The sequence below is a fragment of the Bos mutus genome, chromosome 11 (assembly GCF_027580195.1).
Source record: "Bos mutus isolate GX-2022 chromosome 11, NWIPB_WYAK_1.1, whole genome shotgun sequence".
NCBI classification, from domain to species: domain Eukaryota; kingdom Metazoa; phylum Chordata; class Mammalia; order Artiodactyla; family Bovidae; genus Bos; species Bos mutus.
The window spans coordinates 86,614,277-86,640,148 of NC_091627.1; the positions used below are offsets into that span (position 1 = coordinate 86,614,277).

Here is a 25,872-nt window from a genome sequence, read left to right on the forward strand (position 1 = left end):
CTCCCTTGGAGGTTTCTGGAAAAAGAATTTTACTCAGAGTAAATGGGCAAGCAGGATTGGCCTAAGCTGAAGCACCTTTCAGAAACACGGGCCTGTTGTTTTCCCTCTCAGTGAAGGTTCGTGATATACGTTATTATGTAAGACCTGGCGTTAGACCAGGAACTGGCTCAAACAGACTTTGAAAAATAATTCCACCTCAAAACACATCCATCTCGCTGCATCGGCATGTTGACAGACAAGCTGAACTTCAGGGAGGCCTACCCGCTGGTAGGCATAAGTCCCAGCATGGCAGGTAATGGGCAAACTGCCTTTATCCTGATCAAAATCCATCCATCCATGTCTGCTTGGCAGCCACCATGAAAGAAGTTGAAACAAACAAAAATGTATTACAAACACACACACACACACACACACACACACACTTTCCTTACTCACTAGTTGAGGAAAGGGTAGACAAAGAAATTAAGTATGTGCATGTGTTTATTTTAAGTGGGTGTTTATTTTCCAGTTTCCATAGGAAATAAGTGAACTAATATTATCTTCCAAAAGTAAATACCTTTATGCAAAACTCCCTAAAATCTATTTCAGGCCAAGATTCCTGCTGTAAGTTCCTCTGGCCTTTACGCCTCCAAGTTCTCACACTGTGGTCTAAAGCACAGAGGATTGTTAACAGAGATCCATGGCCTCGTTCTTCCCTCAGCTTTTCTGAAAGCTGAATCACAGAGTCTTTGTATCCCTCTTGCCAGATCCTACTGCTTGAGACGAGAGATAAAAATCTGATGGGAAACCAAAAATGTGAAGACTCCTGGAGGTTGAACCTGTCAGTTCCTCTTGGCCATGTATATCTTTTGCAGACAATTAATCTCCTTACTGGATCTTTTCTGGGATTATGTTAACCAAGAGGGCTGCAGTCCCTTTTGAGGTGTATTCTTGGGGAGCCCTGTGAATTTTGGGTTGCTGTGCTTCTAATAGTATTTGCCATACACTGTGTTTATGGGTTTTGTTTGCTTGCCCCAGTAAAGGATGGTTACTAAGATCCTTCTTAACAAGCACTCTCTCTTTCATCAACACCACCAACAACAATCATCTGCCTAATTTTAAAAGAAACAGATATTTCCAATGTCCATGTAATGACCACTGTGTTTTTTTTTTTTTAATCACCAAAGGCTACATTTTCAGTAAGCTCCTGACATTTTGAGAGGACAGGTCCAGAGACCTTCCCCAACCACAAAATCTCAGACACGGGAATGTTTATTCAGGCCTCTGGCACTGGGTCAAGAGTCCTGAATTTCCTCTCTATGTCATCACTCTAACCACATTTTGACCTGGATAAATGCACATAAATGGAGAAAACATAACCAACTACAGGCTGATGCTCAGAAAAAGATTAAATTATTGAAGATAAGTGTGAAGGGAGACCTGAAAGGCATCTAAGCCTTCTGTTCTTAATAGTAATTAAGCTCACATATATTAAAGATCAGTTGTTGAAATCATTAGGCTGACTACAGAAAAATTATTAACACTTTTGATCATTACATAGGGGATATTCTGTTGTTGCTTGATGTAGTCACTGGGTGAATTCTAGCCTTGCTATAAATCTTGAAGCCTTTATGTGTCTTGAGAACATAAATGTCAAAACACGGTACATATCACCCAAAAGACACACTTGTAAAGACTATTAAATAAGTCAAATAAGTTATAGGGAAAATATTTAAAAGATTGATTATATGGAAAATTAATACTCAAACAAAATGTCAAGCAAAGGCAAAACAATTAAGGAAATCATTGTTCCTTCAGTCAATGAACTATTAGGCAAACATTAAGATTATTAGTGTGTGGTCATTACATTGTGGATGTTACCAGCCCAAAGAGCCCTGGGTTCTTTAGGGGTAATTATTCCATTCACTCAGCTTGTGCCTCCATTCGTGAATAATCATCCTGGACAGTTAAGCACACCCTTCCTGCAGGCACTAATTCTATTTTTCATTTATTCAGCAAGTTCCAGCGTATCAGTACTGGAATGTTACTCTCATGATGAAAATAAATCAAAAAATAATAATATTGATAATAACAGCCACCATCTTCAATGATTTACTTCAAGGATTCTATCCCTTGGCTTGGAATCCCAACTCTGCCACTGAGTGTATGACTTTGGGAAAGCAATGAACTTGTCTTATTTTTTAGTTTTTTTGCATGTAAATATAATATTGTAAAGTAATTAGCCTCCAATTGAAATAAATAAATTTACATTAAAAAAAATTTTTTTTAAAGAATATTTCTGGCTGTTGATTGGCTATTCTTTACCATGTTAGGGAGATACTCTTTCAACTATAGTTTATTTACTAAAACTTTTATCAGGATTACATATTAAATTTTAACTCTTATCAAAAAATAAATAAATAGAGATTATAATACTTCTCTTTGTTGTGAGGATAAAGTCAGATAACAGATGAAAAGTGCCTGGCATGTAGATAAGACTCTCTTGACAGGTATTGTTTTTCTTCTTACTTCAACATTGTATCTGCCTACCATTCAGCAATTCACAAACAGACAAAACCAAATGTAATTTACACAAGTAAAAAACATGCTGTTTATCTTCCTTAGATATTTATAATCTATGGTAGAAATTATGTGGTCTCTTTTTCCAATATGGAATGTCAACTAAGACCTGTATGCTCTACCTCTCCTCAAACCTAAGCCCTAAGGTTATAAATTGATATATCATGTCAACACAAAAGAAGAAAGGACTATTCATAAAAGTCAATTACATTCAATTTCATTCTAGGTACTATGTGAGGCATACATATACTTTATCACATTGCCGCATTTTAAGGGCTTCCCTGGTGGCTCAGTCGGTAAAGAATCTTCCTGCAGTGAAGGAGACCCGGATTTGATTCCTGGGTCAGGAAGATTCCCTGGAGAAGGAAATGGCAACCCACTGCAGTATTCTTGCCCGGGAAATCCCATGCACAGAGGCCTGGCAGGTGACAGTCCATGGGGTCACAAGAGTCGGGCATGACTTAGTGACTAAACCACCACCACCAATCCCACTTTAAAGATGAGGAAACAGAGGTTCAAAATGGTCGAGTAACTTGTCTTAGACCCCAGTGAAGTAAAACGACAAAATCAGGAATCATTTCTGGATCTGTTCAGTTTCAAAGACCATACGCTTTCCCTGATGTTTAGCCACCAAGTTTCAGTTCCTAACCACAATGTCATAAACTATTGTTCCAAGAAAACGAGACCACTGTTTACTATCTGTCACGGCTAGTTTTTAAATCAAGCCTGAGGATATAAAAGTTATGACCTCTACGTCTTAAGTAAAAGCCTACTTGAATTAAAACAAAACAGTGGAAAAGGCCTCAGTAATAGTATGTGAAAAATCTGCAGAATGTGAGATATCCACTGGCTTTGTTCAGCGGAATGTCCCCGCACAGAGCCGGGTGGACGTCAGTGGGTGTCAGAGCAGTCAGTTTCCCCAGAATAGAATACGTGAGGCTAAAGCTATGTGTTCTCTATTTGTGGTCCCCATGCCATACGTTCAACTGTGCCATAATTATCCTTTGCTGCAGTTTATTAACCTTCATCCCAACAGGACTGTAGATTCTGACTAGGCTTAATTTTAAATGGAAAAGCAAATTCAATTCATTCTTTCAGTGTGTGAGTCATGTAGGCAAAGCAAACTGTGACCGGCAGTATCTTTTCCGGTTATACAACGCTCTGACAATGCACACTTCTCCGGGGAGCCACTACCAAGGCTGGGCCCCTGAGGGGGTGGCCCCCAACCTGTGCCACCATCGCCAGCCCCTACCACAAGCCACAGGTAGTTCTTAACTGAGCACCTTGTACAGCATCTGGTACGTGTGGACGTTCAGCAAACATTTGTTCAATGAATAAATGAATGCAGCTGTGTCTGCCCAAGCCAGCAGAGGAACTTAAAATCACTCCTTCCTGATTCCTCATACTAAGACTGTTCTGTCTGTGCCTCCTGGCTACCAACTAGAACTTCCCAATTCACAGGCCAAAGGCAGTCTCAGGTTTTCATCTGTAAAGTCATGATACCTGTCTGCTCCCCAGGTCTTAAGAGGATTAAAATGGATGAGGTTGTCAAAAGTTTGGGAATCACAGTTTATGCCCCACACCCTCCAGAATGGGACAGAAGGAATATATCTGATTTTCATCCATGGCCTCACGTCAAGATCTTTTGAAAAGCTTTCAAAAGATAAGCCATCCCTCTGAAAAAAAAATAAAAAGAAAGCCAGTGAAATCAGAATCTCTGAAGATGGGTCATGAGTACAAAGATTGTTTAAATGTGCCCCTGGTGATGTGAAGGTATAGCCAAGATCTGAAGATCACAAGGCTGGAGAAGGTCAAGAGGAGCAACATCAGCCTCACACAAGCAGGAAGAAGCATCTTGCTCTTCTAGAAGGGGAAGGTAAGAGGATGGGAAATGAAACATGGTGTGACACCTACTGATGTTGTCAAAACGTCCTTTCCCAGCCTGTAGTCCTCACTGCTGGCTGTGGCCCGCCTACACCATCCCCTCCTACTCCTCCAAATCATCCTGGAGCAGCCTGTGGTCTCATCTTCGACTGGGCAATGGGAACCTGCTCAAGTATATTCCTCTTTTAAAACAGAGCTAGTCTCTTCTACTTTCTACCCAGTGTCCCAGTCCCAGTCCTCACAAGCCCTGTTCTGCCTCCTATCCCCACCTCCCACATGGGATCCTCACCTTAAAACTAGAGTTCCTAGTGACAAGCCCCACATGAATATGGCTGGACTGTGTATAAGCTCCAGGCATCATAGAAAGGACCACATCCAGTAAGTAAGGAAGACAAACTGGAGAAGGGAGCATAAACAGAGACCCAAAATGTCAGAACTCCTAATTTCTAAAATATTCAATCAGCTCATACGGTTCAATATAAAAAAATAAACAACCCAATCAAAAAATTGGCAGAAGACCCAAAGAGACATTTCTCCAAAGAACACATATGGATGTCCAAAAAGCACATGAAAAATGATCAGCATCACTAAGTATCAGAGAAATGCAAATCAAACTACAATGAGGTATCACCTCACACAGGTTAGAATGGCCTTCATTAAAAAGTCTACAAATAACAAATGCTGGAGAGGATGTGGGAAAAGGGAACCCACCTCCACTGTTAGTGGGACTGTTAACTGGTATAGCCATTATGGAGAACAGTATGGAGGTTCCTTTAAAAACTAAAATGAGAACTACCATATGATCCAGCAATCCCACTCCTAGGCATATATCTGGAAAAGACAAAAACTAATTCAAAAAGATACATGTACCCCAATGTTCATAACACCACAACTGTTCTCTGTGTTATGAGAGTCACTGATGCATCATATTGGAAAAAATGCCTCTAGTATGGTGTAGAAATATACATGTGCACACACACACCCCCATGATTCGGAGATTAAAAGCCTACGTTCACAGTTCAGCTGTTTATAGACTAAGTGTGTCTCCCAAAATTCATGTGCTGAAGCACTGAACACCACTGTGACTATATTTGGAGATGGGTCCTCTAAGGAAGTGGTGGTTTAGTCGCTAAGTCATGTCCAACTCTTGTGACCCATGGACTGTAGCCTGCCAGGCTTCTCTGTCCATGGGATTTCCCAGGCAACACTATTGGCATGGATTGCCATTTCCTTCTCCAGGGTATCTTCCCAATCCAGGAACTGAACCTGGTCTTCTGCATTGCAGGTGGATTCTCTACCAACTGAGCCACCAGAGAAGCTCAATTCAGGTTAAATGAGATCATAGGAATAGGGCCTTGGTCCAACAGGATTAGTGTCCTTATAAGAAGAGATACCAGAGGGCTCAGTTCCTTTTTCTGCCTTGTGGGGACAGAAAAGACTGCAAGCCAAGAAAAGGGTTCTCATCAGGAATTGACCCTGCCATATCTTAATCTGAGCCTTCTAACCTCCAGAACCATGAGAAAATAAATGTCTGTTTTTTAGGCCACTCAATCAATGATATTTTGTTACTGATACAACAACCTTAGACAAGTCACAACATCTCCAAGCCTCAGTTTCCTCATCAATAAAAAAGAGATAAATCCTACATCTTCATAAACATCAAATGAGGTAATGTATGTTTTTAAGAGCTCTGCAAACAGTAGAGTATTAAGTAGGCATTAATCACTCATTAATCTCTACCTCTGTGCTCTCATACTTAAATCCTTGTGCTAGCTGAATATTTACCACATTGTATTAGATAGAATTGTTTTTTCCTGTCTCCCTTGTCAGACAGTTAAAATCCTTTTGACCAGGAGCCAAGTCTCATTCATCTTTGTACCTCCAATGCCAAGACATACAGTCACTGCTCAAGAAATGACTGCAGAATGATCCCTCGGTGGCCTTAGATACCCTTTCTCTGTGTCCCATAACAGCCCCACACATACTGCCATCACTTAGCATTAGGTGGTGAAGTTATTAATTTTTCAATTTTTCTTCCTCACTGAAGTAAGAGCTTCCAGGTGATAGAGACCACCAAGTTTCATTATTGTATCCCTAATGACTAGTACTGGTGGGCTACAGTCCATGGGGTCACTAAGAGTCAGACACAACTGAGCGACTTCACTTTCACTTTTCACTTTCATGCATTGGAGAAGGAAATGGCAACCCACTCCAGTGTTCTTGCCTGGAGAATCCCAGGGACAGGGGAGCCTGGTGGGCTGCCGTCTCTGGGGTCGCACAGAGTCGGACACGACTGAAGTGACTTAGCAGCAGCAATGACTAGTACAGTGCCTGGCCCCAGGTAGGAAATCAGTAAATGTTGATGAAAAGAAGGGAAATAATGCATTTCTTGAAGAATCAGCATCCTTGAATTTCAGTGCTCACAGTTGTCCTGTATTCAATCCACCATCTCCAATGGAACCAACTCAATGCCCTTCACCTGACTCAGTCTTTGTTCAAAGGGCTTCTAAAAGGTCCCATCTCATGTAGCTCTTTTATCCTATTATAACTAGCAAAGGTTCTGAATGCACTGTTTTATTGTACAAATCAATATCAACCCCCCAGAGAACCAAGAGAAGTCACTTACAGCATCAGCAGTTGCTATGCAACCACCCTCCAAAGTTCAGGTTGAAAGATTCAGAGCTAAGGTAGTGATTTTTCCTACCTAGAAGGGACCATAATTTCTAGGGAAAAACAGACCATTATGCAGAGTCACTCAATCTTCTTGCAAAAGGAAATTTAACCACATCAGAAAAGCATATTTTCTAGGTCTTCTAAGTTGTGCATATGTAGCCTTTTTATGAAGAGATATGTATGTTTAGCTACTGGATCCCAAACAGACACTATATATAAATGTGTATAATTTATTAATATATTTATAAATATTTATATCTGTATATTAGAGAGTAAATATTTTTATGACAAAGTAGTTCCAAGAGGGTCAAATTATCCTATTTCTTTTTACAAATGTAAGCATTTTAAATGAATTTCTATTTTCTCATAGCAAAAACAAAATTCAGAAAACAGAGAAATATTTAAAGAAAAAACAAAGAAGCCATATCAAACAACTTAGATAAAACCACTGTTGGTACTTGCTATGTAATCTTCCAGATGTTTACACAAAAGTCATTAAAAGCATTATATATATTTATATTATTATTATATATAATGTTCCTATGTATGTACAAACATTTGGAATATAACTATTGTATATTTAGCTAGAATATCTATTTTCTTACTAAAATGGAAACATATTCTATGCATGGTTTAGATACCTCTTGTCTTTAAAACTTCACATTATTCCATGGATGTCTTTTCTAAGTTCAGTTCACTTCAGTTCAGTCACTCAGTCGTGTCTGACTCTGCGACTCCATGGATTGCAGCATGCCAGGCTTCCCTGCCTATCAGCAACTCCCGGAGATTACTCAAACTCATGTCTGTAGAGTCAGTGATGCCATCCAAGCACATCATCCTCTGTCGTCCCCTTCTCCTCCTGCCCTCAATCTTTCCCAGCATCAGGGTCTTTTCAAGTGAGTCAGGTCTTCTCATCAGGTGGCCAAAGTATTGGAGTTTCAGCTTCAGCATCAGTCCTTCCAAAGAACACCCAGGACTGATCTCCTTTAGAATGGACTGTCTGGATCTCCTTGCAGTCCAAGGGACTCTCAAGAGTCTTCTCCAACACCACAGTTCAAAAGCATCAATTCTTTAGTGCTCAGATTTCTTTATGGTCCAGCTCTCACATCCACACATGACTACTAGAAAAACCATAGCTTTGACTAGACAGAACTTTTTACACAGTGGAAGTGACAAATAGATTCAAGGGATTAGATCTGATAGACAGAGTGCCTGAAGAACTATGGACAGAGGTTCATAACATTGTACAGGAGGCAGTGATCAAGATGATCCCCAAGAAAAAGAAATGCAAAAAGGCAAAATGGTTGTCTGAGGAGGCCTTACAAATAGCTGTGAAAAGAAGAGAAGTAAAAGGCAATGGAGAAAAGGAAAGATATACCCATTTGAATGCAAAGTTCCAAAGAATACCAATGAGAGATAAGAAAGCCTTCCTCAGCGATCAATGCAAAGAAATAGAGGAAAACAATAGAATGGAAAAGATTAGAGATCTCTTCAAGAAAATTAGAGATACCAAGGGAACAATTCAGGCAAAGATGGGCACCATAAAGGACAGAAATGGTGTGGACCTAAAAGAATCAGAAGATATTAAGATGAGGTGGCAAGAATACACAGAAGAACTATACAAAAATGATCTTCATGACCCAGATACTCACGATGGTGTGATCACTCACCTAGAGCCAGACATCCTAGAATGCGAAGTCAAGTGGGCCTTAGGAAGCATCACTTTTCTAAGTTAGCATATACTTACAGCATTATTTTGAAGGCTGCATAATATGTTCTAGCTTAAATGTATTAACATCTATTTAATTATTTTCCTGTTTTCTTCATTTTTCACCATCATAAATCATATTTAAAAGATATCCTCATGCACACATCTTTGAAAACTCATCTGAATATTTCAGTAAAATCAATTCAGGGATTGGATCAAAGATTATGCAATTATATTAAGGCTTTTAGATTATTTGCAAACAAATTACCTAATCCTAGGGATTCACCCCACCCCCTCCACAAACCAGGATTTTAGATCAGTACAAATTTAGTCAAATATTTGAAAATTTTTAATTTATTTTATTTTATTTATAAATGGCAGTATGGTTTATTAAGCTGTGCCATGTACAGGCGCTTGCCCATGGCACTCTTAATGTACAAAGCCCAAACATTCTGCCAATTTCTCTTGAGCAAGGACACCAGGAAGTTGACAGCTAAGTGGACGTTGTACACAAGCTCATCATCTGTCATCACCATGTGGCCAACAGGCGCTGCCAGACATGGCATCTTCTTCATCTGGAACTTGATGGTGGACTTGACTTCATCACCTTTGGCTACCATATTCTCATTACGGGTCAGCAAGGAAGGCAATTTGCCACCTTTTTAAAGTCTGGACCCAGGATTCATGGGATATGCTTGATCAGAGACTCTGAAGCCAAAAAGGGATCATTCTTCTTGGACACTTTGATGCACTGCCAAGATCCCATCCTTGTTCCTTTTCCCCACTCAATCCTGAGAAACTGAATATACAAACAGATGATGGCGAGACTTTATCTAAAAGTACAACTGTGACCCACCACCCACAGAAACCAACTCAAAGAAGCCAATCTACTGCCCGCAGTCATCAGTCCCTGACTTGGCCAAAATGGCCAAGACTCGATTAATAATTGACAATTTCTCTAATTTTTGCTCCCACTTCTAACTTAGGACCAACAAGAGAAAGCCAAATACAGTCTCCTATCTAGGCAAATAGGATGCCCCACTTCTAGTTAGCCCACCGAAACTTCCCCATGCCAACAGGACTTACCTAAAGCATTCTTTTTTTTCCCATTATAAAGTTTTCCCACTCCTCCACCTGTTTCTTTGCCAAGAGCAAATCATGGTAAATGATTCCCTTGTGACAGACAGCAAACTGAATAAATAGCCTTTGCCTGTATAGCCTTCATCTATGTCCACAATCTCAACTCAAGCCCTGCTGCTGAGAGATGACTCAAAGTTTTCTAATAAACACCCTTCACATTCTCAATTCAGCCTGCAGTGGGCAGATTATCATAACCAAAGGTTAGTCCTTTCTCATTTGAGATGTGATAGCCCAGAGGCTAGTGTGGCAACCCAGAGAGCTCTAGACCACAAAAGCCTAGATCCCTGGCTGGGAACTCAGACTCCTCTCTTAGCTCTGCCATTAACCTGCTTTATGTTTTCAGGCTTGTCTTTATGTTTCAATTCCTCCTCTATAAAATGGGAACAAATCCTGTGCTCATTCACAGGCTTAGTGTAAGAACAAGACAAAGTACAATGCAGGACTGTGCTTTGAAATGGTTACTAATTATGAAATGTAAGATGTTATCGCGGACACATGCAGCCCTTCTTTCAACACCCCCTGGTGTCTCAGACATGGAAGAGATCAAATAGGGATAAAGAAGGGAGGGAAAAAAAATTGGCTCAAGGCACAACTAGCTGGACAGAGTGAGGAAGCACAAGCTGGCCAGCGGCTGGAACTGGTTCCCAGTCATGTTATTCTATGCTTTTAAACTCCCACACACACCCCATCCTCCGCCAAAATACATAAACCTCTTTGAATTATACTCCTTCTCTTACAGGAGCAATTGACTACAGTTGGATGTGATTTTCCTTTGTTTGTTTTAATTTATGGATGACCAGGAATGCTGCCCTGCCTCCCTTTTTCAAATACCCACCACTCCTCCTCCATCAGAGGACCTCTTCTGGGGTCTTCATTTTCTGGTAAATTTTTTTGATAAGAATAGTTGTGGTTAGAGGGAGCTCCAAGCACAGCTCCAAGCCTTACGGCTCATTAAGGACTTTCCCCAACTCCGCCTAAGGCAGTAAATCACTGGGTGCAGGAAAAGTAGGTTGGGCGAGAGGGCAACCAGAGCGCCCTTTAGTTGGCTTCAGAAAGGAAGGCTGCCTGGGTTTCATTCCAGGATGACGGTCCCCAGGATCAAGAAGAGTTTGAGGAACGTAAGAGGGAAGAAATCAAGACTTATAAACACACTTTTCATCTCTCAGCCAGCACCTGTTATTTTGCAAGTAAGCAAAGCAAAGAGAGAATGAATGTTACAAGTTGCTCAAGAAAGCATCTTGGCTTAGAGTTTCTCACTTAAAATCACCAAGAATGACTCTCTCACACCCCACATAGAAGGCAGTTTTTGACTAAAGTACCTCCTAGAAGGCAAATTATAAGACAGCATCTCCATCCTAAGTAGAACAATGAAACTACTTTTGTTTTTTTTTCCTGATTTTAGTATCAGTTTCCAGGTCACACTAGTGGTAAAGACCCCTGCCTGCCAATGAAGGAGGCCATAAGAGACACGGGCCTGATCTCTGGGTCGGGAAGATCCCCTGGAGGAAGGCATGGCAACCCACTCCCGCATTCTCGCCTGGAGAATCCCATGGACAGAGGAACCTGGCTGGCTACGGTCCATGGGGTCTCAAAGAGTTGGATACAAGTGAAGTGACTTAGCACTCACGCACAGAGTACTGTGCTTCTGGGCTAGCATTTCCCAAAGTCGTTAACATGCACAGGTGCATGCGTGCGTGCTGTCACCTCAGTCTTGTCTAATTCTCAGTGACTCCATGAACTGTCACCAAGGAACCCCGATATGCATGTACCCTACCTCAAAAGAGAGTGTGTGAATTTAGGAAACTTTGATTACTTTCCTCTCCCAGGCCATCATGGTGCATATTAACTTGCTAAATGCTCTGAGATGTCCTGCACTGAAGACACGTGTTTATCTAAAATACAATGTTTCACAAATTTGCTTGATCCCAGAATCCTTTTTTGTTAGGTATGACACCTATTAATATTCTGGAGAAAACATTGCCCTCAAAAAAGAAAAGGCTGCATTTGGCCATTTAGATTCTGTTTGGTTTGAAGATAAAGTCAAATCTACCTCTAAAGTCAATCTTCTCAGTGTATGATTTCTCACTAGAGTAATGCTGACATTCGCATGAACCCCAGTCCTAGATCAGGAAAAAGTAAGTGATGGTTACTGTCAACTCTTCTCTCTGCCCCCACTCCCACCTTCCAACACCTCAGCTCTCTTCTACCACATCTCCCTAGCAGAGGCGATCTGATAGTTTTGTAGAGTCCACACGGCAGACAGCAAAACAATTAAAATGGATACTGGCCAAAGAAATCTGTGAAGCAGATGATAACGTCAAATATACATTCAGAGCATTTTTATGTGGTTCTTAAATGGAAAGAAAGATTTCTCTTCTTTCAATCCTTCTGTTTATAATTTTTAACAAATGTACTTCTTGGAATAAGCAAATTTAGAGATAGAAGTGAAAGAGCTGCATATGGAACTTGAGTTTTCATAAAAAGAGCATCCCCAAGAGAAAGTAGCAGGAGATTTGCAAAACCCAAGCAAGGAACGGTCTTAAGTTTACACATGGAAAAGTGTTCACTATGTATTGTTAAGTGAAAAGGCAAATTACAAAACTGCATATGCAGGGTGATTAATTTTTGTAAATGCAGCCTACTCACTGTTTGTTAAAAGAATAAATATGCATAAAAAGGAGACTATAAGAGTTCATACCAAGTTGACAGTGGTTAGCTCCAAGTGGAAAATTCTTCTTACTTCCTTTTTTTTTTTTTTTTTTGCTTATCTATTTGTTCTAACGTTTCTCAAATAAAAATATTTTTAACAATAAAACAATATTTTAGAACTGCTCTAACCTACGACGCACATTATCTGTGGAAAAATATCTAAGGAGGAAGGAAGCAGTTTCCCTCACAGGCACATGCCTACTTCCTAGTAGGAAGTCCAGTCTTTTTTTGGAATTACCTTCCCCAATCAGTTCAAAGAATTTCCAAGGCTATAACCCAGATATCTACTAGTTGGTGGAATCCCTTATGTTAGTCATGTTAGTTGCTCAGTCGTGTCCAACTCTTCGCAACCCCATGGACCATAGCCCCTCCAGGCTCCTCTGTCCATAGGAATCTCCAGGCAAGAATACTGGAGTGGGTTGCCATCCCCTCCTCCAGGGGATCTTCCCAACCCAAGAATCGAATCCAGGTCTCCTGCGTTGTTGGTGGATTCTTAACTGTCTGAGCCACCAGGGAATCCCCTTGTATCCCTTACGAGCCAGAAGAAAAGGGTGGGGTGTCACATGAAGGATTATGGTCTCAGCCTGCCCTCTTTCATCCTGCCCTGTTAACCACTGTAGCTCCCTCATTCACAGGACACTACCCACTCCAGGCCAACTGGTTTCCTCTAAACCACCAAGTGCAGCTATTCTTCTCCCTCTCCAGACATCTGCTTCTCATAAGAACTCCTACAGAAGGGATCCCCACACAGTGCTATTGAGTCCCTCTGGTTCTCTCCACTGTGTCACAGCCCATTCTCCATAGGGTCACAGGCACTGCAGGGTAAGAAAGGGGCCCTGGTGGTGAAGCAGGTGTATTTGAGGAGGAAAGGCCATGTATGAGCTGATAAGCATGTCACCTCTGAACTCTGATATTTAGGCCTTGCTGCTCAGTCAAATTGCCAAATTATTTCTCATACAAAGTGGGTTTCATTTTGGTTTTGGGGTTTTTTGCTTTTTGTTTTCGGAAACAGAGTTTTGTCTCTCTTCACTCTGGCTTCCTGCAGATCCCTGAGCACATCAGAAAATTCAATACATATCAAAACTCCAAAAATAGACAGAGTTCACATGCTTTTTCCTAATAAGACTCTTGGGCTCCAAGCAATCAAAAAATATGGTGAAGTCTTATTAACTGAAAAATCTACGATAGTTGGGATGTTAAGAAATGCCCCCCAACTTGGAAAGACCATTAGAAGACTGATCCAAATATAAGGCAAATAAGAGTTAGGCTTGATACTTACTTTTCCAGCCAAGAGTTGTTACCTGTGGACCAAAAGGCAGTGCTGATCACAGGACTGTGGGCTGTGATCAACAATGCCAGAGTCCTTGGTTTACCAACCGATGGGGAACTCATCCCCATGACTGAATACAGATGATGCATGGTCATGAACTTCTTCAGGGCCATGGAAGTCATGAAAGTGTTTCTGCCTCTTCCTAGAAAATCCAAGGAGAGGTTGGTGAACATCAACTGCGTGGCAGAGATCAAGCCCTGAGCCTTTGGAGTGGGAGCACTGACTCCAAGACCCTAGACCACCAGAGAACTAACCCTGGGGAGTAATAAATAGTGAGAACTCACACAAAGGAAACCATTGGAATACAAGACCTGGCATACAATACAACCACCAGTAGCACCCTATGCAAGACGCCTTATCTAAACAAGAAACAAAACAAAACACAAACCCAATCATCACCATACAGGATTACCACCTGATTCAGCCTTGCCCATCAGAGGAAAAACAAACAAACACTCAGAACAAATCTCACCCTATAGGAAGTTTACACAAACCACCGGACCAAACTTAGGAGGGCAGAAAGCAAAAGGAATAAAGAATACAACCTTGAAACCTGAGAAAAGAAGACCTCAGACACAATAATTTAAAAAAGAAAAATAATGAAATGGCAGAGAAATACTACACAAATGAAGGAACAAGCTAGAAACACAGAAGTCCAAATAAATGAAAAGGAAACAGGCAAACTACCTGAAAAAGAATTCAGAATAATGATAGTAAAGATGATCAAAAACCTTGAAAACAAAATGGAGAAAATGCAAGAATCAAATAAGAAAGACCTAGAAGAATTAAAGAATAAACATACAGAGACAAACCACACAATTACTGAAATTAAAAATACTCTAGAAGGAATCAATGGCAGAATATTTGAAGCAGAAGAGCAAATCAGTGAGCTGGAAGATAAAATGGTGGAAATAACTTCTGAAGAGCAAAATAAAGTAAAAAGAATGAAAAGAACTGAGGGTAGTCTCAGAGACCTCTGGGGCCATATCAAATGCACCAACATTCGAATTATAGTGGTCCCAGAAGAAGAAGTGAAAAAGAAAGGGTATGAGAAACTTTTGAAGAGATTATAGTTGAAAATTTCCCCAGCATGGAAAAGGAAATAGTCAATCAAGTCCAAGAGGCACAAAGAGTCCCATACAGGATAAACCCAAGGAGAAACACACCAAGACACATACTAATCAAACTAACAAAGACTAGACACAAAGAAAGAACATTAAAAGCAGCAAGGGAGAAACAACAAGTAACATACAAGGGAAATCCCATACACTTAACAGCTGATCTTTTGGCAGAAACTCTGCAGGCCAGAAAGGAATGGCAGGATATATTTAAAGTGCTGAAAGGGAAAAATCTACAACCAAGATTACTGTATTTGGCAAGGATCTCACTCAAAATTGATGAAAACATTAAAAGCTTTTCAGACTACCAAAAATTAAGAGAATTCAGTACCACCAAATCAGCTTTACAACAAATGTTAAAGGGACACATATAATCAAGAAACACAAGAGAAGGAAAAACATCTACAAAATCAACCCCAAACAATTAAGAAAATGGAAATAAGAACATATATATCAAAAATTACTTTAAATATAAATGGATTAAATGCTCCAACCAAAAGACACAGACTGGCTGAATGGATACAAAGACAAGACCCATATATATGCTGTCTACAAGAAATCCACTTCAGACCTCAAGACACATATAGACTGAAAGTGAGAGGATGGAAAAATATATTCCATGCAAATGGGAAGCAAAAGAAAGCTGGAGTAGCAATCCTCATATCAGACAAAACAGACCATAAAATAAAGAATATTACAAAAGATAAGGAAGGACACTCAAGGGATCAATCCAAGACAAAGACATAACAATTGTAAATATCTATGCACCCAACACAGGGGCACCTCAATACATAAGACAAACACTAATAGACATAAAAGGAGAAATTGACAGTAACACAATAATAGTAGGAGACTTGAACACCCCACTCACACCAGTGGACAGATCATCAAAACAGAAAATTAATAAGGAAACACAAATCTTAAATGATACATTAGATGAGATGGGTCTCATTGATATCTTCAGGACATTCCATCCAAATGCAGAAGAATACACCTTCTTCTCAAATGCATGTGGAACATTCTCCAAGATAGACTACATCTTGGGTCACAAATCAACCCTCAATAAATTTAAGAAAATTTAAATCATAGCAAGCATTTTCTCTGACCACAACGCTATTAGACTAGACATCAATTACAAGAAAAAAACTGGAAGAAACAAAAACACATGAAGATTAAACAACACGTTTCTAAATAACCAACAGGTTACTGAAGAAATAAAAAGGGAAATAAAAAAATTTCTAGAAACAAATGACAATGAAAACACAATTCAAAACATGACAACTATGAATGGGATGCAGCGAAAGCAGTTCTAAGAGGGAATTTTATAGTGATACAATCCTACCTCAAGAAACAAGAAAAACATCAAATAGACAACCTAACTTTACACCTAAAACAACTGGAAAAAGAAGAACAAAAAAAAATTAGTAGAAGAAAAGAAATCATAAAGATCTGAGGAGGAATAAATGAAAAAGAAATGAAAGAAACAATAGTAGAGATTAAAAAAACTAAAAGCTGGTTCTTTGAGAAGATAAACAAAATTGACAAACCTTTAGCCAGACTCATCAAGAAAAAAAGAGAGAAGAATCAAATTAGAAAATTAGAAATGAAAAAGGAGAGGTTACAACAGATAATGCAGAAATACAGAGGATTATAAGAGACTATTATGAAAAACTATATGGCAATAAAGTAGATAGCCTGGAAGAAATGGACAGATTCTTAGAAAAGTTCAATCTTCCAAGACTAAACCAGGAAGAAATAGAAATTATGAACAACCCAATTACAAGCACTGAAATTAAAGCTGTGATCAAAATTCTCAAAAAAAAAACAAAAGCCCAGGACCAGATGGATTCACAGGAGAATTCTATCAAACATTTAGAGAAAAGCTAATGCCTATCCTTCTAAAACTTTGAAAAAACTGCAGAGAAAGGAACACTTCCAAACTCATTCTACGAGGCCACCATCACCCTGATACCGAAACCAGACAAAGACAACACAAAAAAAGAAAACTACAGGCTAATATCACTGATGAACATAGATGCAAAAATCCTCAACAAAATTTTAGCAAACAGAATTCAGCAACACATCAAAAAGCTCATACACTATAATCAAGTTGGGTTCATTCCAGGAATGCAAGGATTCTTCAATATACGCAAATCAATCAATGTGGTACACCATATTAACAAATTGAAAGACAAAAATCATATGATCATCTTAATAGATGCAGAAAAAGCCTTTGAGAAAATTCAGCACCAATTTATGATTAAAACTCTTCAAAAAATGGGCATAGAAGGAAGCTACCTCAACATAGTAAAGGCCATATATGATAAGCCTATAGCAAACATATTCTCAATGGTAAAAAACTGAAAGCATTCCCCCTAAAATCAGGAACAAGACAACGGTGTCCACTTTCACCACTACTATTCAACATAGTTTTGGAAGTCCTAGCTACAGCAATCAGAGAAGAAAAAGAAATAAAAGGAATCCAGATCAGAAAAGAAGAAGTAAAGTTCTCACTGTTTGCAGATATGATTCTGTACATAGAAAACTGTAAAGATAGTATCAGAAAATTATGAGAACTAATCAGTGAATTTAGCAAAGTTACAGGATACAAAATCAATACACAGAAATCACTTGCATTTCTATACTAACAATGAAAAATAAGAAAGAGAAATTAAGGAATCAATCCCATTCACCATTGAAATAAAAATAATTAAATATCTAGGAATAAACTTACCTAAGGAGACAAAAGAACTGTACACAGAAAATTATAAGACACTAATAAAAGGAATCAAAGATGACATAAACAGATGGAGAGATATTCTATGTTCCTGGGTAGGATGAATCAATATTGTGAAAATGACTATACTACCAAATGCAATCTACGTATTTAATGCTATCCCTATCAAATTACCAATGGTATTTTTCATAGAACTAGAACAAAAAATTTCACAGTTCATATGGAAACAAAAAAGACCCTGAATAGCCAAAGCAGTCTTGAGAAAGAAGAATGGAGCTGGAGGAATCAACCTTCCTGACTTCAGATTATACTACAAAGCTACAGTCATTGAGACAGTGGTACTGGCACAAAAACAGAAATAAAGACCAATGGAATAAGATAGAAAGCCCAGAAATAAACCCATGCACTATGGGTACCTTATTTTTGACAGAGGAGGCAAGAATATGCAATGGGGCAAAGACAGGCTCTTCAATAAATGGTGCTGGGAAAACTGGACAGCTACATGTAAAAAGAATGAAATTAGAACACTTCCTAACACCATACACAAAGATAAACTCAAAATGGATTAAAGACCTAAATGTAAGACCAGAAACTATAAAACTCTTCGAGAAAAACATAGGCAGAACACTCGATGACATAAATCAAAGCAAGATCCTCTATAACCTACCCCCTAGATTAATGGAAATAAAAACAGAAGTAAACAAGTGGGACCTGATTAAACTTAAAAGCTTTTGCACAGCAAAGGAAACTATAAGCAAGGTGAAAAGACAATCCTCAGAATGGGAGAAAATAATAGCAAATGAAACAACTGACAAAGGATTAATTTCCAAAATATACAAGCAGCTCATACAACTCAATACCAGAAAAACAAACAACCCAATCAAAAAGTGGGGGAAAGACTTAAGTCATTTCTCCAAAGAAGACATACAGATGGCTAACAAACACATGAAAAGATGCTCAACATCACTCATTACTAGAGAAATGCAAATCAAAACTACAATGAGATATCACCTCACACCAGTCAGAATGGCCATGATCAAAAAGTCTACAAACAATAAATGCTGGAGAGGGTGTGGAGAAAAGGGAACACTCTTGCACTGTTGGTGGGAATGTAAATTGATACAGCCACTATGGAAGACGGTATGGAGATTCCTTAAAAAACTAGGAATAAAACCACCATATGACCCATCAATCCTACTTTAGGCATATACCCTGAGGAAACCAAAATTGAAAAAGACAAGTGTATCCCATTGTTCACTGCAGCACTATTTACAATAGCTAGAACATGGAAGCAATCTAGACGTCCTTGACAAATGAATAGATAAAGAAGTTGTGGTACATATACACAATGGAATATTACTCAGCCATAAAGAGGAACCCATTTGAGTCAGTTCTGATGAGGTGGATGAACCTAGAACTATTATACAGGGTGAAGTGAGTCAGAAAGAGAAAGATAAATATCATATGCTAACACACATACACGGAATCTAGAAGAATGGCACTGAAGAACGTATTTACAGGGCAGCAGTGGAGAAACAGACATAGAGAATAGACTTACGGACATGGGGACAGGGGAGGAAAGGGTGAGATGTATGGAAAGAGTAACATGGAAACTTACATTACCATATGTAAAATAGGTAGCCAATGGGAATTTGCTGAATGGCTCAGGAAACTCAAACAGGGGCTCTGTATCAACCTAGAGAAGTGGGATGGGGAGGGAGATGGGAGGAAGGTTCAAAAGGGAGGGGATATATGTATACCCATGGCTAATTCATGTTGAGGTTTGACAGGAAACAACAAAATTCTGTAAAGCTATTATCCTTCAATTAAAAAAAAAAATTTTTTTTAAGAGTTACGCTTCCCTGGCAGCTCAGTGGTTGAAGAATCTGCCTGCCAACGTAGGACACACTGGTTTGATGCCTGATCTGGAAAGATCCCACACGCCAAGGAGTAGCTAAGCCCGTGCACCACAACCACTGACTCCTGAAAGCTCTGCTGAATCCCATGCTCCACGACAGCAGAAGCCACCACGATGAGAAGCCTGTGCACCACGGCTAGAGAGCAGCCCCTACTCGCTGCAACTAGAGAAAAGCCCGCATAGCAATGAAGACCCAGCACAGTCACGTTAGTTAACTGACAACAAAAAAGAGTGGTGTTGCTAATTCCACAGGCCAGCCTGACCCACGCTTACCTCTGACATAGTCATAATGCCCATCACCTAAGTGACCATTTGAAGTAAAAGATTTTTATTCAGAATTCCCCCTAAGGACTGGGAGGAGCCTCAGTAATCTCCTCTAACCTCCCCATATATTTTAAAAATATTTTTGGTGCTAGTGGTAAAGAACTCGCCTGCCAGTGCAGGAGACATAAGAGACACAGGTTCAATCCCTGGATCTGAAAGATCCTCTGGAGGAGGGTATGGCAACCCATTCCTGTATTCTTGCCTGGAGAATCCCATGGACAGAGGAGCCTGGCAGGCTACAGTCCATTGGTCTCAAAGAATCAGACACAACTGAAGCGACTTAACATGCATGCATGCATGCACCAGGTCTTAGCTGTGGCACACAGAATCTTTAGTTGCAGCAGGCGAACTCTTAGTTACTGCATGTGTGATCTAATCCCCTGACCCAGAATCGAACCTAGGCCCCCTGCATTGAAAGTCCAGAGTCTTAGCCACTGGACCACCAGAGAAATCCCTAATCTCCTCGTATTATAGGTGAGGAAACAGGCTCATGGTCACTCCAGCACAGTAGTAAAACAGACTAGATTCTAAGCTCCCCAACTTCTAATTCAGTGAAACACAATACCAAATTCTCAATACTGAAAAATAATATAGTAATAGTGACATATATACTTCGAAACAGTTAACCAGCTCAGATCCAAGCTCTGTACTAGTTTGTATTTTTTCCTTTGACAATAGCATTCTCCTTAGTCCTTGATATTACCCTTGTTTTACAAATAAATATATTGAGGCTCAGCGAAGTAACTTCGCCAGAATCATACAGTTTAGACATGGTGGAGCAGACTTCTAGCTCAAGCTAGTCTGACCCCAAAGCCCATGTTTTTTCTGCTACTAAACTGATCTCATGAAAACCAGGAAAGACAGAGTGGATGAAAGCTCTTATATTTAAACATAAAGTGGTGATTTATCAAATGGATTTGCAAAGAAAATAAACCTCCATAAGTGTGTTGAGTGGCCCCAAATCCTTACAATAAAAACCAGTTCCAAATAAATCAATGACCTGTCTCAATGGACTTCTCAAAATGAATGTGATCTCTATGAAGATGATTATGTTATTCTAATCAAGTTACTTCAGGGAAAACAGAGTAGAATCCTTTTGTGTTGCAGGAGCATTGCAAACATCAAATAGCAACTCATAAAGAAAAATAAAATGTTTTTAATCCATAAGTAAACCATCTTTAATTCTTAAAAACAGCTAGAATGTGAGAAAGCATCATTTAATTAGAATTTTATAAAACTTAGACCAAAGAAAAATTATATGTTTGCAAACTGCTTTAATGCACACATACTTTTTAAACTGCTAGATGTGGACTTTAAAAAAATGGAGAAAAGCTTAACGCTTGCCAACACTCTTTCACTAGAAAACATATTAATAGATTGTATGTGTGTAAAATGGTTGTGTCACCCCATACAGGAGTGTATAAAGATTTTGTTCTTACTAAATGGGTTGGTTGAGATAAATATGATTTATTTGAGTGAATGCATGTCAATGTTGCTCTGAATGAAAACAAAATAAATCCCCCAAAAAACAAAAGAGCAGACATAACTTTCTCTTGCTGGAAGCAAGAGAATCTTCTTCCATCTAGGGTTTCTCTATAGTCCAGCTCATACATGAAATGAGATATTCAGCTCAAAGAGAGAGACCCAGAAGGACTATGTGGACACCAACCATATTGTTAACACATCTTTTCCTTTCCTCTTCTTTTTAAGAGAATTTTCTAAGTAAATTAGTGATAGACATAAAATAAAGTTTAGAGAATACAGAAATAAAAACTGACATCATTGAGAAATAATCACAGTGGACATTTGGTTGTAGTTTCTATCTTAAATAAACTGTGTATAGTTTTTATTCTATTTTTGTCAATATACTTTGCAAATTTTATCCACCTTTAGCTGTATTCTACAAAAGCATGATTTTTTAATAACAGCATATGGATGTCTAACAATTTATTAAGCCACTTGCTGTTATTAAATATTTAGTCTGTTTGTAATATTTAATTTTGCTGTTATAAATATAAAAGTGTAATAAATACCTTTTCATGTACATTTTAATCTGCATCTGGAGTGATCTTAAAATTAATTTTTTTAAATACCAAAAATAGAACTATTGGGTCAGAGTTTTAGTTTTAATTTTTTCCTTTTCATACTCAACTAATGCTTTCTCTTTTTAAAGATTCAAATAACATTGAGATATATAAAAGAAAAAAGAAAAATTCCCCTTGCTGCCCACCTACTCCCATTCTTATTTCCAGATGACTATTTCAATTTTGAATTGAGATCATTCTATTATTTACACCTTGTGTTGAATATTTTTCTTACAATCCTATTCTCTGTATTCATAAAGTCTCTCATTCTCTGATTTACTACTTTCTTATAGCTGCCTATTCTTTTTTTTTAATAAATGTAATATACTTTGGGTGGTTTTATGTCTCCAAAGATAGAAAGTGGAATTCTTTTAAGGGTGAAATTCTTTTTGGTTTTCTGAATTTCCTGTCTCCTCTAGAGTCCACTGATCTGTTTAATCATTTTGATCTTCTCCTTCTTGCCATTAGTTTTCCCTTTATAGCTGGTATTCCTGGATGACCCGCTCATCTCTATGAATGAAGGCTTGGGAAGCTTTATTTGGATAGCTTTGCAGTTGTAGAGATCTTGCCTCATCCCCACCCCAAATTGCCTGAATGGGAGGATTGACATACACTCTCTAGAAGGTTCCCAGATTCTGAGGAGCCCTTCCCAAGCAGCATTTTATGCCCTTGTGTTCAAGCAGATCTTGGTGTTTTAGCCTGGAATCTATGCCCCTCTCCCATGCCCCCACCCCTATGACCAGAGGTTTGTGGACACAACTGCCCCCTGTTCAGTAATAATAATCAGCCTATTGCTATATAGTCCCTTAAATGCTCTTTGTTCTCTTAAAAATTTCTCAGGACCTGCTCTTGTCTCCATGGCCATTTTCTGTGTATTTTAGGCTGGAGTTTTCTCAACCCTTATCAGTTCAATCCTGTTACTCTCCATCTTCCAGGAAATTCTTCACAATTTCTGATGTGTTGATGTTGCCCTTTCTTGTTTTCCTTGGTTGTGGTGGGTCTAGTCTTTAGTGCATATATCTTTCTTTCTTTTCAAAGGATTTGGGGCAGGGTGGCGGGGGGGGCAGAAGTGATCAAGTGTGCCTAAACTACCACATAGATCCAATATATCACATATTTCTCTACTGTAAGAATGATATTATTTTATATTTGATAATATTCCCTATCAAAACAATCATCACCTTCCATACTGAACAATTGTCTCAGAAAGATGTTGGATGCAAGTAACAGAAAGTGCTGATTCAAACTGACTGCAAAAGTAAAGGGAATGCATTGACCATCATAACCCAGAGTTTCAGAGGTTACAAGACCTTCAGGTGAGGCTTGATGTAGAAGTTCAATATTGATACCAAAGACTGTCTCTCTCATCATCTTCTTCATCCCAAGGTTTCATCTTGTGGTTGGGAGATGAATACCGAGAGTGACTTACTTTCTTGTTAACATCCAGCAGAAAAAGAGTGTCTTTTCAGGAAGGCTTTTTGAGATTTCAAGAAAATTTCTTTCCCAAAGGCACCTATCAAATGTCTCTCCACAGCTCACTGGACCAAAATGGGTCACATGAGTCAATCACTGTGGTCAGGGGAAAGGAACGTACTGATTTTAAACCTAAAAGGGGACACTCCAGATCTGAAATAAGTTGAGGTTATGTCTCAGAAACAGAGGTATGTATGGGATGAGGGGCTTGGAAGAAGGGGATGGGTAAATTCTGAACAGCAATTAGAGTCTATTACAAAAATAGAAGGTGGATAATAAGCTACCGTTTAAATTCTATTTAAAATCCTAAAAGATGCTGCAGCTAAAGTGTTGCACTCAATATGTCACCAAGTTTGGAAAACTCAACAGTGGCCACAGGTCTGGAAAAGGTCAGTTTTCATTCCAATCCCAAAGAAGGAGTGCCAAAGAATGTTCAAACTACCACAAAAGTGTGCTCATTTCATATGCTAGCAAGGTAATGCTCAAAATCTTTCATGCTAGGCTTCAACAGTACGTGAACTGAGAACTTTCAGACGTACAGCTGGATTTAGAAAAGGAAGAGGAACCAGAGATCTAATTGCCAATATTCGATAGATTATAGAGAAAGCAAGGGAATTCCAGAAAAAATTCCGATGCATTGACTACACTAAACCCTTTTACTGTGTGGATCACAACAAACAATGGAAAATTCTTAAAGAGAAGGGAATATCAGACTACCTTACTTGACTCCTGAGAAACTTACATGCAGGTCAGGAAGCAACAGTTAGAACTGGACATGTAATGGACTGGTTCAAAATTGGGAAAGGAGTACGTGAAGGCTGTATATTGTCACCCTGTTTATTTAATTTATATACAGGATAAATCATGAGAAATGCCAGGCTGGATGAATCACAAGCTGAAATCAAGATTGCTGGGAGAAATATCAATAACCTCAGATATGTAGATGATACAATCCTAATGGCAGAAAGTGAAAGGAACTAAAGAGCCTCTTGATGAGGGTGAAAGAGGAGAGTGAAAAAGTTGGCTTAAAACTCAACATTCAAAAAATTAAGATCATGGCATTGAGTCCCATCACTTTCATGGCAAGTAGAAGGGGAAAATGTGGAAACAGTGACAGATTTTATTTTCTTGGACTCCAAAATCACTGCAGATGCTGACTGCAGCCATGAAATTAAAAGACGCTTGCTCCTTGGAAGAAAAGCAATGACAAATAGACAATGACCCTAGACAGGGTATGAACAAACAGAAACATTAATTTGGTGACAAAGATCCACACAGTCAAAGCTATGGTTTTTCCAAGAGTCATGTAGAGACGTGAGAGTTGAACCATAAAGAAGGCTGAGCACCAGAGAATTGATGTTTTTGAATTGTAATGTTGGAGAAGGCTCTTAAGAATCCCTTGGATGGCAAAGAGGTCAAACCAATCAATCCTAAAGGAAATCAACCCTGAATATTCATTGGAAGGACTGATGCTGAAGCTCCAGGACTAAGTAAGGCCACTTGACGTGAAGAAATTGGAAAAGACCCTGATTGGAAAGACCCTCGTTGGAAAAGACCCTGATGCTGGGAAAAATTGAAGGCAAAGTGATAAGAGGGTAGCAAAGGACGAGATGGTTAGACAGCTCAATGGACAACTCAGTGGACATGAATTTGAGCAAACTCCAGGAGATGGTGAAGGACAGGGAAGCCTGGCTTGCTGCAGTCCATGGGGTCGTAAAGAGTTGGACTCAACTTAGTGACTGAACAACAATAATAAACTAAAATAGCATATGGCCACCACAGCCATGAAATAATGTGAATATCTACACACACACACACACACACACAAAGCCATCCAAACGCTGGGCTGGAGGAAGCACAAGCTGGAATCGAGATTGCCGGGAGAAATATCAATAACCTCAGATATGCAGATGACACCACCCTTACGGCAGAAAGTGAAGAGGAACTAAAAGGCCTCTTGATGAAAGTGAAAGAGGAGAGTGAAAAAGTTGGCTTAAAGCTCAACGTTCAGAAAACTAAGATCATGGCATCTGGTCCCATCACTTCATGGCAAATAGATGGGGAAACAGTGGAAACAGTGTCAGACTTTATTTTTTGGGGCTCCAAAATCACTGCAGATAGTGATTGCACCCATGAAATTAAAAGACGCTTACTCCTTGGAAGGAAAGTTATGACCAACCTAGATAGCATATTCAAAAGCCGAGACATTACTTTG

At 39.2% G+C, this 25,872-nt stretch overlaps 1 long non-coding RNA gene across 2 annotated transcripts in view; it reads right to left on the bottom strand.

Moving 5' to 3' along the window:
* Window positions 1-25,872, bottom strand: part of LOC138990003 (uncharacterized) — a 77,866-nt gene that overhangs the window by 17,262 nt on the left and 34,732 nt on the right. Inside the window, exon 3 of one of the 2 annotated variants that reach the window (XR_011466194.1) lies at window positions 13,953-14,145. The exons of the other annotated variant lie outside the window; for it this stretch is intronic. This is a non-coding gene — a long non-coding RNA (uncharacterized lncRNA). The remainder of the gene's footprint in view (window positions 1-13,952; window positions 14,146-25,872) is intronic. 2 annotated transcript variants of the gene reach the window in all.